Source organism: Trichechus manatus, unplaced genomic scaffold (assembly GCF_000243295.1).
Source record: "Trichechus manatus latirostris isolate Lorelei unplaced genomic scaffold, TriManLat1.0 scaffold00176, whole genome shotgun sequence".
Lineage (NCBI taxonomy): Eukaryota > Metazoa > Chordata > Mammalia > Sirenia > Trichechidae > Trichechus > Trichechus manatus.
Window position 1 is genome coordinate 1236076 of NW_004444112.1, and position 21050 is coordinate 1257125.

Here is a 21050-nt window from a genome sequence, read left to right on the forward strand (position 1 = left end):
CAAAACAGCAACTCCTGCTCTGGCCTCCAGCAAGAGACAAAGCCTCTCAGGAATCCCTGTCTTTTTCTCTGCAACAGACTCAGAGCTGCATCTGTTGGGACCATGGCGTCTCCGAACAACACCTGGCCCCCTGAACTGTCGGTGTCCCCACGGCTCACAAGTGTGTGAGCACAGCAGCTGGAGTGTGCACCTGGTCCCCTCCTGACCTGTCTGCCCCATGGCTCACACGTGGGAGCACAGCAGCTGGAACATGCACCTGGCCCCCCGACCTCTGTCTGTGTCACTGTGCCTCAAGCATGTGTAAGCACAGCAGGTGGAATCAGCCTCAAACAGCACCCGGGGCCCCGCATTCTACCTGCTATACCTTAGTTACACTTCTGCTGCTGTGTCCCCAATATTTCTGAGTTCCTCTGCATCAGCACTGCCCCTCCCAGCCCCACTTCCCCTCACTCACTGTCAGGTGACCCGTGGTGATGGCTGCACCCCTGTCTTGAGCTTCCAGACACACCTGCAGCAATGAACCACCTGAGCCAAAGGGCAGGTTTCCATAGTAACGCTAATAACACTAAGGATAGTTGATTTATTGAGCATCCATGAGCCAAGCACTTTATACAAATATGTTTTATAAAAACACTGCAAAATAGGCATTATTGTCCTCATTTTACAGATGAGGAAACGGAGGTTTGAAGAGGTGCCCCAAATCATACAAGCATTAGGTCGGGGGTAAAGCCAGAATTTGAGCTCAGGTGTACCTGAGTCCAAACTCCTGATCTTTCCCTTCTTCCACTTGTCACCCTCGGGGAGCAAGCTCAGCCCTGTCAGAGACAAATGGAAATGACTAAGAGGGGAGCTAGTGGGTAGGCAGAGAGCACTGGTTAAAGCACCGAATCATGGATGGATGACGGATGGATGGATGGATAAATAGATAGGTAGATAGATGGGCATATGCCATTTTTATTAATTTGAGTTTAACCTCAAGCAATTAGACATTTAGCCACTAACCCCTTGGTGCTTGGTCCAAGCCTCGTCTGTAACATGGGTCGGTTTACTGTAATTCCACAATTTACATGAGCCACAGTCAGAACACATTTCCTGTGATTTCCATTTTTGGTTTCTTTAAAGTGGAGGGAGAACTTAAACACATTCTCAAAGCAATAAAATTGCGGGGTCCTTCCATACATTTATGATTTCCAACCTTTTACAGTTTCCTGGCCTAACCTAATACAACAGTAATTATTTTTAGCAATTTACTTTTTTGAGTCTTTCCAAAGCTTTGAACTAAGTTTTCATAAAAACAAAGTTTTGCTATTCCCTAACTCATATTTCATCAGTATGTTGCTGTTGTTAGGTGCTGTCCAGTCGGTTCCAACTCATAGCGACCCTGTGTTCAACAGAACGAAACACTGTCCGGTCCTGCACCACCCTCACAATCATTGTTATGCTTGAGCCCATTGTTGCAGCCACTGTGTCAGTCCATCGCGTTAAGTGTCTTCCTCTTTGTCGCTGACCCTCTATGTTACCAAGCATGATGTCCTTCTCCAGGGATTGATCCTTCCTGATAACATGTCCAAAACATGTGAGATGTAGTCTCGCCATCCTTGCTTCTAAGGAGCATTCTGGCTGTACTTCTTCCAAGACAGATTTGTTCGTTCTTTTGGCAGTCCATGATATATTCAGTATTCTTCACCAATATCACAATTCGAAGGTGTCAATTCTTCTTTGGCCTTGCTTATTCATCGTCCAACTTTCACATGCATATGAGGTGACTGAAAACAACATGGCTTGGGTCAGGCCGACCTTAGTCTTCAAGGTGACATCTTTGCTTTTTAACACTTTAGAGAGGTATTTTGCAGCAGATTTGCCCAATGCAATGCATCATTTGATTTCTTGACTGCTGCTTCTGTGGGTGTTGAGTGTGGATCCAAGTAAAATGAAATCCTTAACGACTTCAATCTTTTCTCTGTTTATCATGATGATGCTTATTGGTTCAGTTGTGAGGATTTTGTTCTCTTTATGCTGAGGTGTAATCCATGCTGAAGGCTGTGGTCTTTGATCTTCATCAGTAAGTGATCAATTCCTGGAGCCTTGTTTTTTCCAATGACTTCAATGCAGCTTGGACTTCTTTCTTCAGTACATTGGTTCCTGATCATATGCCACCTTCTGAAATGGTTGAATGTTGACCAATTCTTTTGGTATAGTGACTCTGTGTATTCCTTCCATCTTCTTTTGATGCTTCCTGTGTCGTTTAATATTTTCCCCAATGAATCCTTCAATATTGCAACTCGAGGCTTGAATTTTTTCTTCATTTATCTCATTTGAGAAATGCTGTTTGATTAGACTGTGTAACTACAGAACAATGCAAAATCAGAAACAAGGAGAACTGACTTTGGAGAACAAAGTATGGACAGAGGAGAGTGGCCAGGAGCTGTGAGGCCCGGGAGCTGCCCCAGAGTTGGAGAGAGGGTCTCATCCCAAATCAGGTCATTGGAGGCTGCTTACGAGGGCATCTAGGTGAGTCCAAAGTAGGCCATAACCCCCTAAAACAACTACCCTAGAGCACCTACTATACTCCAGAGCCTTCTTTCATAGCTGATGACTTTGGTTGGCGTGCAAGTCTTTATGAGCCCTGGTGAGCCAGCTTCCCAGCCCATGGCAGACAACAACCAGCAAACCCTGCAAGGTGGTCAGAGTGACAAGAAATGCTGCTTATGGTCTAGCTTAGAAGACTGCCCTCAGCCTTGAAGAAGACAGGTCACACCAGAGCTGGTTATCATGCACTCCAAACAGCACCATGAAATCCACCTAAAAGTACCCAGTTATTTTTGCTGTTGTTGTTAGATGCCATCGAGTCAGTTCTGACTCATAGTGATCCTATGTACAACAGAGCAAAACGCTGCCTGGTCCTGCATCATCCTCACCATCATTGCTATGTTTGAGCCCAACATTACAGCTGCTGTGTCAATCCATCTCATTGAGGGTCTTCCTCTTTTTCATTAACCCTCTACTTTATCAAGCGTGATGTCCTTCTCCAGGGACTGGTCCCTCCTGATAACATGTCTCAAGTATGCAAGACGAAGTCTCACCATCCTCGCTCCCAAGGAGCACTCTGGCTATACTTCTTCCAAGACAGATTTGTTCAATCTTCTGGCAGTCTATGGTATGTTCAATATTCTTTGCCAACACCATAATTCAAAAGCATCAGTTCTTCAGTCTTCCTTATTCATTTTCCAGTTTTCACATGTATATGAGGTGTTTGAAAATATCATGGCTTGGGTCAGGCGCACTTTAGTCCTCAAAGTGACATCTTTGCTTTTTAACACTTTAAAGAGGTCTTTTGCAGCAGATTTTCCCAATGCAATATGTCGCTTGATTTCTTTAGTTATTTTTTGTCGTCACTGTTTCAGAAGGTTGTTGTCGTTAGTTGCCATCAAGTTGATTCAGACACATGGCAACCCCATGTGGGCAGAGTAGAATTGCTCCGTAGGATTTTCTGAAAGGCTGTGACCTTTCAGAAGCAGATCACCAGGCCTGTCTTCCAAGTACCTCTGGGTGGGTTCGAATCACCAACCTTTCAGCTACTAGTTGAGCACTTAACTGTTTGCACCACCCAGGGGCTAGAAAATTTTCCATCAGGAATGTGCAAGATAATCTCTTTAAGAGTTAAAATAACATTTTAAAAAGATTTGGCCTTTGAGGAAATAGGCTTTAACCTCCTAGGAAATTCATCCTAAAGGAATAAAAAGGTGCCCAATAATTTTGGCTGTATGGGCCAGTGCTGTGATTTCTTTTAATTTGCTCTGGAAATAGGTAGAAGTGCATCAGTGTCTTAGCTTCCTAGTTCTGCTGTAACAGAAATACCGCAAGTGGGTGGTTTTAACAAACAAATTTATTTTTTCACAGTTAGGAAGCTAGAAGTCTGAATTCAAAGCACTGGCTCTGAAGGCTCTCTTTCTCTGTGGGCTCTAGGGGAAGGTTCTTATCTGTGTCTTCAGCTTCTATTCCTTTGCTCCTTGGTGTTCTTCAGTGACATAGCATCTATCTTCCCCCACCTCTGCTTCTTTTATATCTCAGAAGAGATTGACTCAAGACACAGCCTACACTAATACTGTCTCATTAACATAACAAAGAAAACCTATTCCCAAATGGGATTATAACCGCAGGTATACCAGAAAAAAAAAAAAACCTGTTGCTGTCCAGTTGATGCCGACTCACAGAGGCCCCACGGGACAGAGTAGAACTATCACCATAGGATTTTCTAGGCTGTGATATTTATGGGAGCAGATTACCAGGTCTTTCTCCTGTGGAGCTGCTGGGTGGGTTAGGACTGCCAACCTTTCAGTTAGCAACTGAGTGCTTAAACACTGTGCAACCAAGTCCCCTATAACCACAGGTATAGAGGTTAGCATTTACAACGCATATTTTAGGGGAACACAATTCAATCCATAACTATCAGTATCACTGCAGTTCAGAAAAGGTAAATGACTTGTCCAAGAGTGAGTCAAAACCAAACCCATTGCTGTTGAGTCGATTCCGACTCGTAGCGACCCTATAGGATAGAGTAGAACTGCCCCATAGGGTTTCCAAGGAGTAGCTGGTAGATTTGAGCTGCCAACTTTTTGGTCAGCAGCCTGAGCACCACCAGGGCGCCATTTCAGATCAAGTTCTTCATCCACTGCAACTCAGCGTGAATGGAAATTAAAGTGACAGGAATGAAACCCAAATCTGATTCCACAAAATGGCCTCCTGTTTGTCTTCTAGTAAATGCCATCCATCTAGTACCATACCTATCATGCAAATACACTGTTGTCACCAATATAGAGCCTATGTAATCTTAAAATTATTTCTAAATCCCAAAGAAATCATGAGGCAATTAGGAATAATTTTGTGCAATAAACAATCATACAAAATAGGTGCTTGATCTGATCCCTGCCAAGTAACTGGCACATTCTCTAATAAAATACTGTTTGATTCTTGTGTTGCAGGTAAGAAAAGGATAACTGAGCTATAGCTGAACTACTTATACTTCTTTTATCTTCCCATGAAATAGCAATTACCCTTCAACTCTGCTCAAACCAGTCAACCAAGCAAAACCAACTAACCCTCAAAAGTACGCACTGGGATGAAGCAAAATACCTACCCTTCCAAAAAAATGTAGCGGAATTAAAGGAAAATAAGAAGATACATTATATTTCTCAATCTATACCGCCCACCAGTGCCCAACCCCCCAAAAAATTTGATTTCCTATCAGTGGAGAGAACTATAAATGCATTTACCTGGTCAGATAACTATTTCTTAAGTAATTTCTAAAGTGAGGTTTATTTAGGTCTATTGGGTTATAAACTCAACAGAAGAGATGGCTTCTCCTCTGTGTTTTCTAAAACCGCTGTTTTGATCCATCTACCTAAATTGTACTTGCTCAAGAACTATCCGACACCATTTTGAGGGGGGTTATGCTGCCTATAATGAAAATTAGTTTTCAGTATAGCATATTATTAATTCGTTGTCCTGCTTACAGGAAATAGTGTAAGTTCCACAGGAAGCCAAACCAAATTTAGGCGGTGGAATTCTCAAGTCAATTTAGTTTAATTATGAGAGTTCAAAACTCCTACAGATTCTGTCCCGTTAATGAATGATCTTGGTTAATGAATGATTCTGGTTAAATTGTAGCTCTTTCGCCAATCACTTTCTTTATGGTAAACTTCTAAAAAAAAATTAGCTAAATGGAGTTAATAGAGAACATACGTATGAACATGAATTAATGAGAAGGCGCAAACACACACACACACACACACACACAGTGATGAGGAGCAGATTAGAACAGTCACCAGTTAGCACAGGTGTAGGGGGTTTAAGATTTTTTTCACAATAAAATTGAAATCAAGCCACCAACTCGTTTTTTAATTTGACCATTTTCACCACATCGAATGCTATGCACACTTAGAAGACTCCCAGATCTCTATCTTTAGCCCTGACCTTGCCCTCCACTTCCCTCCCTCATTTTGTGTTGCCGTGGGAACAGCTCTCGGTTGCATTCAAATCCACCTAAATTTGCAAAAAAACAAATTAAAGTATTTCTCGTTCCTTCTCCATCGCAGTCCTGGGCACTTCTGTTCCAGGCCTGCTCCAAATACCCACCACCTTCATCTCTGCTTGGCCCCTTGGATGTCCCAAGAGTCCCACGTTGAGTCCGCCTCCAAGTCACACAACTGTTGCCTCCCACAAAGCACAGAGTTTTGCCTGTTCCCTCCAAGACATGTCCATCTGTATCTGCTTTCTTATCCATATAGACAACTCTCCCTCTCACACTCTGCTTCTCAGCATGTAAAGACACCCGAACACCACCTACCTTAAAATAAATAAAAACAACACAATGAAAAAGCATAGCCTGATTCCCCTCTTCTCCCTTACACTGTGTCCCTTTACCATTTGCCCCTCGGGCCACCACCCTCTCTTTCCACCTTAGACTACACTCTTCGTCTTCACATTATTTCTCAACCTGTGGTTCTCTGGATTCTGCCTCCAATAAAAATAGTTCTATCTTTATTTTATTAGCATCAATTCTGTGGACCTCTCTCTCTCTCTTACATGGCATTCTGTCCTGGCTTCCCTTCAAACTCTTAGGCTCTCTGTTTCAGACTCTTGTTGTCTATTATTCAGCCTTCTCAACACTGGAGACTGTAAGAAAGTAAGTCCCAGCCCAATTTCCTTCTTATTTTGTACACTCTGCTTCAATGATCTCATTTACTCCAGTAGCTTCAGCTACTACCCTTTTGATGACAAATTTCAGATCTATGTTTGCAACTGACTCAAACACCTCCACGTTGATGTCCTACTGGCAAACAAACCTCATCATCCTCCTTCCCATGTTGTTGTTGCTGTTAGGTGCCAAGTTGGTTCTGACTCATAGCAACACCATGCACAACAAAACAAAACACTGCCTGGTCCCGTGCCATCCTTACTATGGTTGCTATGTTTGAGCTCATTGTTGCAGCCAATGTGTCAATCCAACTTCTTGAGGGTCTTCCTCTTTTTCGCTGACATTCGCTTTACCAAGCATGATGTCCTTCTCCAGGGACTGGTCCCTCCTGATAACTTGTCCAAAGTATGTGACACAAAGTCTCTCCATCCTCCCTTCTAAGGAACATTCTGGCTGTACTTCTTCCAACACAGATTTGTTTGATCTTCTGCAAGTCCATGGTATATTCAATATTCTTCGCCAACACCGTAATTCAAAGGCATCAATTCTTCCTCAATCTTCCTTATTCATTGTCCAGCTTTCACATGAATGTGAGGTGATTGAAAATCCTATGGCCTGGATCAGACACACCTCAGTCCTCAAAGTGACATCTTTGCTTTTTAACACTTTAAAGAGGTCTTCTGCACCAGATTTGCCCAAAACAATACGTCATTTGATTTCTTGACTGCTGCCTCCATGGGCATTATCTTCCCATAAACCTCTTGAAAAGAACTACCCAAGCTAAAAAATCTGGAGTCGTTCTTAACAATTACCTATTCCTGACTACCCCCCGCCAAAATTTATTTGATGATGAAGTCCTGTCAATTCTAACTTTCTAATTCTCTTTCATCTTTACCCTTCTCTCCATCACCCACAGCCACTGTTGTCTCTAAATCATATTACCAGATGGCCTCTTAACTCTGTGCCACTGTCCTTGCCCCTCTCAATCTAATCTAAAACGCAAGTCCGATCCTGCCACTCTTCTTAGAACCCCCTTCCCCGCTCCCCACCCCCCCCCCCAGCTCTCCCCTGCCTACAGGTAAACTTCACACCCTTTGTCAAAGCACAAATATGGTGTTGTCCACCTCTCGTCTCATTGGGGACCCTCCCCACCTTGAACTGAACATTCCATCAAGAGCAAACTGCTATTGTTTGCCTTTGGTCTGTTGCTTCTGGATTTCTTTGCCTAGAATGCCCTATCTGATTCCCACTCTCCACTTTGCATAACTTTAATTGGTCCCTCAAACCTCCACTGGGCGATGTTATCTGGCCTCCTTCCTGACAGGCTGAGAGTCCAGCAGTGGATTTGGAAACTCCATGCCCATCACTGTCATGGCACTTTGGTACACTGAATTGTCCCTGTTGATATCTGCGCCTGTGTCTTTTACTGGACTTGGAACTCTTTGAGGGTGAGAACCATGTGTTCTTTGCATGTCCAGCCTATGGCTTCACATCTGACCCACAGTAATTGTTCAATGAATGTTCTTTGAATAAATAAATGAGCGAATGAATGAATGAGCTGGTGGAGTTAAAGGATGTTTAAAGGTGGTTACTACAAGCCACTTTTTTTGCGGGGGGGGAGGCGACTGCTGAAGGATCTTTTGCCTGCCTCCATATTCTCTACGTTTCTTGTTGAGGATTGAGTCATGAGGGGAGGCATTTTTAACCAAGAGACATCTACAGTCACCAGAGACAGCAGAATTAAGTTGCTTAATGCATGGTTTTGCTTTGATTAAAGGACACTCTTTAATAAAGGACTGCCCTGAGCACAGAGGAACACTGGTGGCGCAGTTGTGAAGAGCTCAGGCTGCTAACCAAAAGATTGGCAGTTTGAATCCACCAGCCACTCCTTGGAAACCCTATGGGGCAGTTCTACTCTGTTGTAATCAACTCAACAGCAACTTGTAGGCTTGAGGTTGCTGAGCACAAAATCTGCTGGAGGGAGGAGAGCCTAGGGTACTTTGAAGCTAAAAGAGTAATAAGAGTATGTGTGCAACTTCCAAAGGGTTCCATGGGCATTCATGGTCTTAGGTAATGAATTTCCAGCTCCTCAACATCCATTCATACTCCTTCCTAAAACTAATCTGCTGGAGAATGTGCCAGGATGGTGAATTCCTCTCCCACCTTCCCTTCCATTGTCAAAAGCTTATCACTTACTGTAAAAATGGCGTGGGAGCGGTGTCTGATCTCCTCTAACTTCACAAGGGGAAGGAAGAATCAAGATCAACAGCCCAAGGGTGATTCCTATGAGGTGGAGGTCAGACATGCCTCCTCTCGCCACCATCTTTACCAATTCTGACACCAATCATCCCTCCATGGCACTCTCTACTTCTCTGCTGGGTTCAGTAATTGATTGCAATGGCCATACAGAACTCACAGACAATACTAATGATTATGGCATTTATTAGGGAATAACGGTTACAATTCAAGTTCAGGAATGCTCAGGATATAGTTCTTCCATCAGAACAGGTTCTTCTTAGTCATGCCGACAGGCACACCTCTCTGACACCTCAGCCTCTGCCCTCCTCGGGCAGGCGTTACAAAGTTCTTTTAGCTTTGCTGATAAGTGCCCAGAGGCACCCCACTCAGTCAGCAAGGCTCCTGTCCAGAGGCACTCAGCTTTCTCAGTCCATGGGCTGGGAAGCCCACCACACCATCGCCTGCCGGTCTCTCCTGCTGCCATTTCTCCGCCATGGCTTCTCGCTGTCTTTAGTGTTACAGTGCTCTCTCGCTCTCTCTCTGTTTCCTGGTTCCAGGAGCTTCTCAGTGCAGGGATCCCAGGTCCAGGGACATGCTCCGCTCTTGGCATTTCTTCCTTGGTGGTGGTGAGATCGTCTCCTCCTGCCTCTGGGAAGGCTCACTTAAAGCCTAGCAGGATGGCAAAATTGACCAATCCCTTCATTAGTATTCCATAGACCTTATTTGCCTGGTCCTACACCCACATGGATACCATAAACTTTATTTGCATTATTAGCAAGTTATCCAATCCCCTTGGTGGGCCCCAATTAACTTATTTGTATAATTCTACCCAAGTGAGTTATAAGACCATGGCAAGAAAGGCCACACAAAAGCAATTCATGGTACTGCACTTACTCATCCAAATCTGACTATGGCACATGGCCTCTGGGTAAAAACACTTCAGGCAAACAAAAGAACAATTGCAACATTGTTGCCCATTTTGAGAAAGTGAATACTAATGACTACATAATAAATCCTTTTGCCAGTTAAATGGTTTCCAAGTCTTTGTAGTCAACAACGGTGAAGGAAGACCTAATTGAGTTGTGGGCTGATTGATCATTAAAACCATTTTTTGATGATTGATCACCTTGTGATTATTGGCTATAATTCAGAGTTCAAAATATTGAATGTCATTGCTAGACCAAGTTCCTTCCACTTCTATCTATCCATCTATATTAACAACTTTCTTAGTGTTACATCTATGAAAACAAAACAGGAATAGATTTGAGGATGAAATCTTTCTCACTCTAGTAATGAGTAATATTCATCCACAAATATATAAACTGAATAGGAAAAGAGCTGCATCCATCTCATTAATAGCCGCGCTTCTAATTTATGTTTAATAATTATTAATATTTATTAGATAATTGGAGACCTGGTGGCACAGTGGTCAAGACCTCAGCTGCTAACCAAAATGCTAGCAGTTTGAATTCATCAACTCCTCCTTGGAAACCCTATAGGGCAGTTCTACTCTGTCCTGTAGGGTCACTATGAGTCAGAATTGACTCAACAGCAAAGAGTTTTGTTTTGTTATTAGATCATTATTGGTACCTACTTATCAAAATTTATCATTTATTTATTTTGGTTGATCAGGTGTACACTGATAATAATTATACTGATTAATCAAGAAGAAATCAGAGTTTTATGGACACAAATTTTTTTGAATTATTTTAATTTGAAGTGTACATATAACTTTCTTATAGAGAAGTATGATAAGATAATGGACAAAAAACTTAATATATAACATTTGTGTAAATTCCTGTTGGGAAGGGAAACTAAAATATAAATTTAAGGGAAGAAAAGAAATAATATTATATTTCTAATTGTTAAAGAAGAGTGTTTCAGGTATTTTTAAACAGGTAATAGTGCATATCAAACTGCTATCGTATTTAGATTGCATTTGATACATCTTAAGGGTAATATAAGTTTTATTTTAAAAAATTTTTATGTCACATCTTTGCAGTTCCTTAAATTTATGATGAAAAAAACTTAGATGTCAATTTTAAAATGTGTAAAGGGACACAAAGCTTCATGATTCTTTTAGGGGCACCCAAGCAAAAAAAATTGAAGATTAATTATTCTGTCCATTCAGCAAACTCTGAGGGTCTACCTATCGTATGTATACCAGGTATCCTTCTGGCTACTGAGGATGTATCAACCAAAGCAGATACTCTCTGCCTTCAAGGCATTTATGGTCAGCAGGGAGCTGGAGAGAAGTACACAATTAACCCATCAACAATGGCATGATGTTCATCAAGTCTGTTTGGAGGGCAAAGTAGGAGTCTTAGAGCCTCATGGGGAGAGGTTCCATTGAGAAGGTATCTTGAGTCTGTGTTGTAAAAGTAGGCCACAGTCACTCAATGGATAGAGGGTGGGATTTCCATGCAGATCACACCTTAAACAAGTTGCAAAAATGAGAAGTGGTGTCATGTGTTAGGGCTACTTGGCTGGAGGGCAGAGGGGAAGCAAATGGCAGCAAGAGGTGAGGTTGGAGAGGTAGGTGTCCCATTAAATTCACACATAGGCAGTGGTTGTCCCTGAGGCATTTCCAATAGAGCAGAGTATGATCAGATTTGCATTTTAGAAGTATCATTCTGGCAGCAGTGTGGGAGATAAACTGGGGGAGAGAGGGTGGTAAGAATGAAGGCCGGGAGACCAGTTAAGAAAAGATGACAAGAGTGTAGGTGAGAGATGAAACCTGAACTAAGGAAAAAGAAGAAAGCAAGGCCATGAGTAGCTTGGTCTTAAATTCCCCTTCTTCAGGGACAGTCTAGTTTAGACCTGCTGTCTTGCATAATTATTGATAATTTGTTGTTGCTGCCAGCTGCCATCAAGTCGGCCCCCGGCATGTGGTGTCCCAATGCACAATGGAACAAAATGCTGCCTGGCCCTGTGATTGGTCACAGATCCACCTGTTGTGATCCATAGGGTCTTCACTGACTGATTTTCAAAAGTAGATCGCTAGGCCTTTCTTCCCAGTTTGTCTTAGTCTGGAAGCTCCACTGAAACCTATTCAACATCGTAGCAACACACAGGCCTCCACTGACAGGTGATGGCTGCACATATGGTGCACTGGTGGGGAATTGAACCCAGGTTTCCCACAAGGAAGGCAAGACTTCTACCACTGAACTACCAATGACTCTCTTTAACTCTCAAATGTATCCTGGTTTGGATGATAAATTATATGGTCATCCTAGCAATGAGGATGAACGAGAAAGAAAATAAGGAAGTGGAACTAACAAGACTTCGTTCTGCAGCATTTAACAAATATGAGAACAAAGAACACAGCACAGTACCTGCCCCTGAGGAATTAACATTCAACTGGAGAGAGGGAGGCATGCAGGGAAGAGGGAAAAAGATGGACAGTCAAATGACTTAGGGGGCACATAATAAAGTAGTTGTTATTTGCTGAGTATTCACTATTGTCCAGCCCACTTCAAAGTCTTCTACATAGATTAACCTTTTAATCTTCACCATAACCCTATAAGATAGGCACTATTATTCATTATCCCCAATTAACACGGGACAAATTTAAGCACAAAATAGTTGAGGGACTAACCCAAGGTCACACCGTTGCTAAGTGGTCTGATTCCAGAGTTGATGCCGTAGCAATTAAATGTACACCACCAATGTGTGCAGCTAGCTGGGTGTAATAGATCAGGTACTAGTACTAAAGGTGCTAGTTTCTTGTCCACGATAATGCCTACCTAGCTATGGTGCTTGCTAAATATCATTTGCTCTAAACATTTGTGCAAGCTAGCCTTTTATGGACCACAGTCTGTCAATTAGTGTTCTTGGTCAAATGGGTAACTTGTATGAAAAGTGTTGGGATGGAAGAGGCAGGCAGCAGGGGAAGGATCTAAAACAATTGGCAGCAATTGTTTAACACTGAAGCTGCCTGAGGTGGTAGTTGTAGCTGGGGCAAACAAGAAGCTGACTAAGAAACTTAAAAAGAAAAGCTGGGGAATGAGATGTCCAGAGTCCTTGGAAAAGCTCCAACATATTCCTCAGAATCTAGAAGGCCAAGCAAATGTGCAAGGCTGTGTGCGTGCCCACAAAAGACCTGAGAAGGTCCTGATCTCTCACCTTTGGCTGACCTTAAGGCTCTGCGCAAGAGGAAGTGAAGGCTAAGGCAGAGTTGTCAACTGTCAACTGGAGGGCATGCCTCAACACCCATAGAGAACACCTCAGCAAGGGCAGAGAGACTAACTGGTTTGTGTCATTTAAGGAAATTTGTGCCCAGCCACTAGCTGACCACTAACATAACCAAGCAGAAACTTCAGCGACTACTCATGACAAAGAACAGACTTTCTCAAACTGGATCAGGAAAGTGACTAAACAAACAACAGCAACAATAATAACACACCCTTGGGGGAGGCTCTGATCACCAGTGTGGCCACAGTATAGTATTTAAAATGTTTGCTCCAACTAACAACTACAATAGCAACATATTTTTTTATTAGTCAGAATTAGTGCTCAGAATAGATATTTAATTGAATTGTAGGAAGATTAAATTGGGTTGTACAAACCACCTGCATTTTGTGGATGGAAAATTTGACCCACTGCCCATGGTACTGGTGACACATAATTTGGCCCCTTAAGAGTCAAATGACTCACAAGTGTGGCAGGTGTGAGGTGCTGTATACTCTTCACTCACTCCTTCCAATCATTGGTCTGCCATGAGAGACAAGTAGAGACGGGGCGGGAAACATTCTGTTCTGAAACCTCCCTTGGATGGACAATGAGCAAAGTGACTGGGGGACCTGAGAGGGGCAGAGGGAGGAAGGTGATATGTTGGTGCCCCACTGCCTGCTTCACACACAGGACAAGAGAAAGGGAAACGGGATGAAGAGCAAGTCATGGACCATGGCCCACTGAACCTGTGTTGTCCTTCATGTGGACAGCACACAGCTGGCCTTCAGAGCCTCTGCCCCAGATGTCTCTATGGGAGAAGGAATGGTTTATGCTGCACCTGCCTCTTCTCTTGCTCAAACCCCTCATAGTCTTTGAGCTTGTTTATTTGATGTGGATAGAGAAAGCTCAACGTCTAGACCAGCGTACTGAGTGTAACTCTACTGGTAGAGATGGGGCTGGAGAAGCAATTTCTATGCTCTCAGCCCAACCTCAGTCACCACTGCAGGAAGGACCTTAGCTGCTCTCCTTTTACAAGGTCCTATCACGAAGGGTTGGAGGTAGGAAAGGGGTAAGGTGAGTATATACTGTGTGCCGACCATGTGCTTGAAACTTTGCATGCTTAGTTTCCTGAGACTACCATAACAGAAGTACCATAGGACGTTTATTTTCTCACAGTTCTGAAGGCTAAAAGTCCAAATCATGGTCTCGGCCATGTTGATTCCTTCTGCGAGCCTCTCTCTTACTTAGTTTTTGGTGTCTGCCAGCATTCCTTGGAGTTCCTTGGTGTCTGTTTGTAGCCTGGGTGTGTCTCTGTGTCTATTCTGATCTTTTTATAACTCAGAAGTGATTAGGCTTAGGATCCGCACTACGTGGGTCTGACCTTATTAACAAAAGAAAAACCCTGTTTCCAAACAGAATCACATCCACAAGTACAAGGGCCAGGAATTCAACACATATTTTGGGGGAACAAAATTCAATCCATAACATATGCTATCTCAATTAGTCCTCACAGCCATTCACCCTAATGAATGAGAGATAATAAGGAAAATATTATGAATATCTAATAGCATTTTAGCAAAACAAACCTACTATCATCCATTGACTCACTCGAGAAAAGGAATTCAATAATTTGGGATTTTTGTAGGTAATAATTCAGGGACTTGATAAACCAAAAGATAGTGAAATTAAATTTTGAGACTCTATAACTTCATTTCACTTTTCACTAAAATTTTTACCTTCAGTGAAGGAATACAACTAGCTCTAAAATTTCTACTTTATTTCTTATAGCCATAATCTAACAACATAAAAACCTAATTCATTGTTATTCATCCCATTTCTAATTTTTTTAAAATCTCATGGGTTTTGCTAAAACAACTGTTTATTGAATGATTTTTCAAAAGAGCAGCATCTTGCTGCTAAGACTTTGCTAGGAAATCATCCCCTGTGATTATGGGTGTCCAAGAGACCCCAACAGTGAGCTGGCACCTTCAGAAGAAAGGTTTGTGGAACATACAAGCCATGGGGCTTCACAAAGAATGGGCCACAGGGAAATTGGGTCTTCTAAAAATAATATTGGTTGGAACTTTTTTTTCCCACATTTTATTTGTGTGTGTGTTTAACGGCCCTATTAAGATTAGTTTTTGCTAAAATGTTTGTATTTTACAAAGCATTTTTCTTCCTTTTTACACGATCCATGTGTGACTATCAAACCAACACCCCCATGCTCCCTAAAAGTCTCCAAGAATCATATAACGCAATTAAAAGGAGCAAGCACGAGTTGCTGTGATGTCACACCTGCGGCACTTGTGGGGAATTGATCTCTTAAACTTGTATAACCCACCACAATCCGCGATATCCTTTATTTACCCTTAAGGCACTTGGCAGCTGCTAAATGGTTGTCTATGGCAGTTTGGTGGAAACAATAATAATACATTATAAATCAATGAAAATGAAGTTTTTGCTGTGATAATCTGATATAGATTTGCTAACATTTGTATGAAATTCAATTCTGTTTGATTGCATCAGCATATGTTTCATTTCTTCCAGCACTATTGATTTTGAAGGTTCTTATCCATATGTCTAAATTATTTCTATTACATCTTTGCGTTACTGTTTAGAAATAACCTGGATAAACTGAAGCCATTTATTCAATTTCAGTTGTATTTTCTTCTTATTCATCTAGTTAAATGCTCAGGTCTGTCTTTTCAGTGGAAAGAAACATCTTTAAAAAAAAACTCTTCCTTTCTTTAGCAACAGTTAATGCTAAGCTATAATTGTAATGTGCCTATTTCCATTTTTAACATTTATTGTTGTCATTATTATTATTATTTTCATTGTTATCATTTTCGGAGAGCAGCTGTCTGTTATGAAGGGTCAGATTTTCAAATAGCACATTTAAATGATCCCAGATCCACAGTGACATGTTAATCATCTTCTAAAAAAATATATGATTGTGCATCTTACTGAGGGCTAATTAATAAGTGAAAAGGCTGTATTTTCATCACAGAGTCTGAAAAAAAGGAAATCAAGGGGAAACAATTTTATACTTGTGTATTGCTTTACAGTTCCAAACTTCTTTTGCATAATTTAGCTCATCCAACTTAACGTCCTTTTGAATATGGAGAACCTGGCTGTGCCCAGTTACTGCTGGAATCGAGACTGGAACTCAGAGCCCGGGGCCCTGCCCTGTGCATCCCCGTCTCAGCATGCACACCAAACTTGCCCTTATTCAGAGTCTTTCCTTGATGTTCCTAGGTGGTAGAAGCATGTGGGAAAGGGAGACGTTAATAATATTCACTTAATGAGGCTTTTCTGCTTTAACATGAAATTGACTTCTAAATTAGTGCACCAAGAAGTTAGCCTACCATATGGCCTTAAAATGCTGTTGTCTCTTCAATTTTTTTAAGGTTACTTGACAATGACTTGCCCAAATAGCGGCACTTTTCCCTAAATTTAACCTGCAGTCTTTCATAAAGCAATCTATATATTGTAAATAAAGCAATGTACTTCAACTCTAAAAATAAGCTTTTTAAAAGAATGAGAATAAATCGCAATATTATAAATCATGCTCCACCCAAACCCCTCCTCGTTTAGAGATTACATCAGCTCTTCCTGGGCACTCTTTAAATTGGAATTTACATGTGAGAGAAAAGCACTACAGTTCAGCACAAGTCAGCGTAAGACACCATTTTTCATCTTCTCTGAGACCATATCTGGGTATCAATGAGAGTGGGTGGTACGCATTCATTTTTAGCAGCACACAATACAGAAAGTTAATTTGCCTTCAGTTTCTATTGTATCGTCAGTTTCTTTTTTCATCCATGGCCCTTAATTTTTAAATAAGTACTCTCACGGAAACAAAAACAAATACAATTGCTAAAAGTCAACATGTGTCCTCCAGGCCTCGGCAGGGTAGAAGTGTGTCTGGAGCCCCAGCCTGGCCGGATCAAAGCCGGATAAATGGAGAGCAGCGAACAATGGCCCAGAGCCGCAAAGAGCTTCCAGAGGTCATCGAGCGCACCCTGGCCTCCCAGCAATTCAGCCGAAACAATCCAAGACAGATGGTTGTCCCTCCTATTCTTACACACCTCCAGGGACGGGATCCTACAAGCCCCTCCGTCACATGCTTTGGGGTTAAATAAACCATTTTCACCTGGGCAACATAGAAATCTAAAGCTGAGTTGAAAGCATTGAAACAGCATGCAAATATCCCAGAACATAGTGTGCTTGTAAAGGTCTCTCCCCCTGCCCCCTTTCATGACTACGATTTTCAACATGATCGGGGGTGTGGTGACATGCCTTGATTTCACTTAATGATAAGGCACCAATCTCTGCCACAAAAATAGGCAGCATTTGCAAACCACACTTTTATCAAATCATGCATTAACTTCATTTAACTGAAACTTCACTGAGCACCATTGAGTCAATTCCAACTGATAGCAACCCCACGTGACAGAGTAGAACTGCCCCATAGGGGTTTCTTGGCTATAAATCTTTGCGGAAGCAGATCATCAGGTCTTTCTCCTGCAGAGCCACTGGGTGGTTTCGAACCACCAACTTTTTGGTTAGCAGCCAAGAGCTTTGCAGCACACATACACACACACACACTCATTATATGTATGTATATATATACACACAAATATTATATATCTGTAATATGTGTATACATATATATACACATATGTATATATATACACATATGTATATATATATACATATGTATATATATACATATATATACATATGTGTGTGCGTGTGTATATGTATACATATATATACATATATACGTATATATATATGTATATATGGACCCCTGGTGGCCAAATGGTTAAGTGCTCAGTTGCTAACCAAAAGGTCAGCAGTTCAAATCCACCAGCTACTCCTCAGAAACCCTATGGGGCAGTTCTACTCTGTCCTATAGGGTCCCTGTGAATCAGAAACGACTTGACGGCAATGGGTTTTGGTTTTTAATTGATTTTAACAGAGAAAATAGACCGTGAAAATTAAAGATATATTTTTTAAAGTATCAAGTTACATTATCAGATTTAAAGTTTCAAATGTTTGATTCATATACTGCCCACTATTAACAACTATCTTTGTTTAGCAGTCACTTGTTTGCCCTGAAGAAACTAACGTAAGTCCTAATTTAAAGTCTAGTTTATATGACTTATTCAACTTCATACTTTACCAAAACTCCTTTTCTAGGGCATTTTACATTAAGATTTTACCCATCATGGAAATCAATTTGGCACTTCCTTAAAAAGCTAGAAATAGAAGTACCATACAATCTAGCAATCCCAGTCCTTGAAATATATCCTAGAGAACTAAGAGCCGTCACACGAATAGATATATGCACACCCATGTTCACTGCAGCACTGTTCACAATAGCAAAAAGATGGAAACAACCTAGGTGCCCATCAACAGACGAATGGATACACAATAGTATAGTCACACAGTGGAATAGTATACAACGTTAAAAAACAACAATGAATCAGTGAAACATCTCGTAAGGTGGATGAATCTGGAAGGCATCATGCTGAGTGAAATTAGTTGCAAAAGGACAAATATTGTATGAGACCACTATTATAAGAACTCAAGAAAAGTTTTAAACACAGAAGAAAACATCCTTTGATGATTACGAGGGTGGGGAGAGAGGGAGACGGTTATTCACTAACTAGATAGTAGACAAGAATTATCTTAGGTGAAGGGAAGGACAGCACACAATACAGGGAAAGTCAGCACAACTGGACTAAACCAAAAGCTAAGAAGTTTCCTGAATACAACCAAACACTTTGAGGGACAGAGTAGCAGGGGTGGGGGTTTGGGGACCATGGTTTCAGGGGACATCTAAGTCAACTGGCATAACAAAGTTTATTAAGAAAATATTCTGCATCCCACTTTGGTGAGTGGTGTCTGTGGTCTTAAAAGCTAGAGAGCGGTCACCTAAGATGCATCAATTGGTCCCAACTCACCTGGAGCAAAGGTCAATGAAGAACGCCAAAGACACAAGGAAAATATCAGCCCAAGAGACAAAAGGGCCCACATAAACCATCAGCCTGAGACCAGAAGAACTAGATGGTGCCCGGCTACCACCAATGACCACCCTGACAGGGAACACAACAGAGAGTACCTGATGGAGCAGGAGAAAAGTGGAGTGTAGAACTCAAATTCTAGTAAAAAGACCAGACGTAATGGTCTGACTGAGACTGGAGGAACCCTAGAAGACATGGCCCCCAGACTCTCTGTTAACCTGGAACCAAACTATTCCTGAAGCCAACTCTTCTGACAAAGATTAGACTGGACTGTAAGACATAAAAAGATACTTGTGAAGAGTGTGCTTCTTCGTTCAAGCAGATACATGAGACTAATTGGGCAGCTCTTGTCCGGAGGCGAGATGAGAAGGCAGAAAGGGATAGGAGCTGGTTGAAGGGACACAGGAAATCCGGGGTGGAAAGGAGGAGTGTGCTGTCATATTACAAGAATAGCAACTAGGGTCACATAACAATGTGTATATAAATTTTTGCATGAGAGACTAACTTGAGCTGTAAACTTTCACCTAAAGCACAATTAAAGAAAATAAAAGTGACATAAAACCTGTGGCAGGGGGGAGATTTTACCCCTCATTCTCACACTCCACTTCACTCAATTCATTTATGCAACAAATATTTGCCAACACTGCTCGGGTACAGTAGTGATGCAATGTCCTAGTAAATAAAATATGAAAAACAAGGGAAGCAAATCCATGTCATACATGACATATCTCATAGTGTTTCCATTCCTCCGTTTACAAATATGAAGATTGAAGCACAGAAAAGTGAAGACTTTCCTACAATTTAAAAAAAAAAAAAAAAGAACTTGCAGCGCTGGAAAATAAACAAGTTCTAAGTTAGACTCCCACATTATCCTTTGCGTTTTGTACACATACAACCAACCATGTTGACTATCTGCTCACTTTTACACTCTAAATTCAGCACTGGGGTCACACATGTTTATGAGCAGTATCTTCTGGGAACGGCACTCAATGTAAAAACATAACTGGGATTTTCTGAAGAAAAACAGAATGTCACACAGATAATCTGTGATTGGGATTTGGATCATTATCAGATCATCTAAGGATGATTAAAAATGAGAGCTGTTTGTGTGTATGTGCGTGTACATATACATGTATCAATGCTAAAAAACGACATCTTTCACCTACTTCCGAAGTTTCCTTTGTTGCTCCATCACCCCTACTCGTGGATATTTTGAGACCCTGTCACTCTTTTTCATGATAACCAAAACCTGGGAGAGTCGAGTCATGACTGCATTACTGTCTTCTTTCTTAAAAATGCCCCCCAAACACTAGGGTGTCATCACCTAGATGCCTTCCTGGGCTCATTTTCACACTTAACAGGGTTCTCTGAAGTGTATTTAGGAGGTGGCGTGGCGCAGTGGTTAAGTACTAGGCCACTAACTGAAAGGTTCAAGGTTCAACCCACCACCTGCTCCACTGGAGAAAGACCTGGCAATCTGCTTCTGTAAAGATTATTGTTGTTGTAAGGTGTCACCGAGTCAGTTCCAATTCATAGCAACCCCATGCACAATAGAACAAAACACTACACTGCCTGGTCCTGCACCACCCTCACAATCATTGCAGTGTTTGAGCCAATCCTTACAGCCACTGCGTCAATCCATTTCCATGAAGGTCTTACTCTTTTTCACTTACTCTCTACTTTACCAAGCTTGATGTCCTTCTCCAGGGACTGGTCCCTCCTGATAACATGTCCAAAGCACATGAGACAAAGTCTCACTACCCTCGCTTCTAAGGAGCACTCTGGCTGTATTTCTTCCAAGACAGACTTGTTCGTTTTTCTGGTAGTCCTTGGTATATTCAATATTCTTTGCCAACACCATAATTCAAAGGCATCAATTCTTCTTTGGTCTTCCTTATTCATTGTCCAGC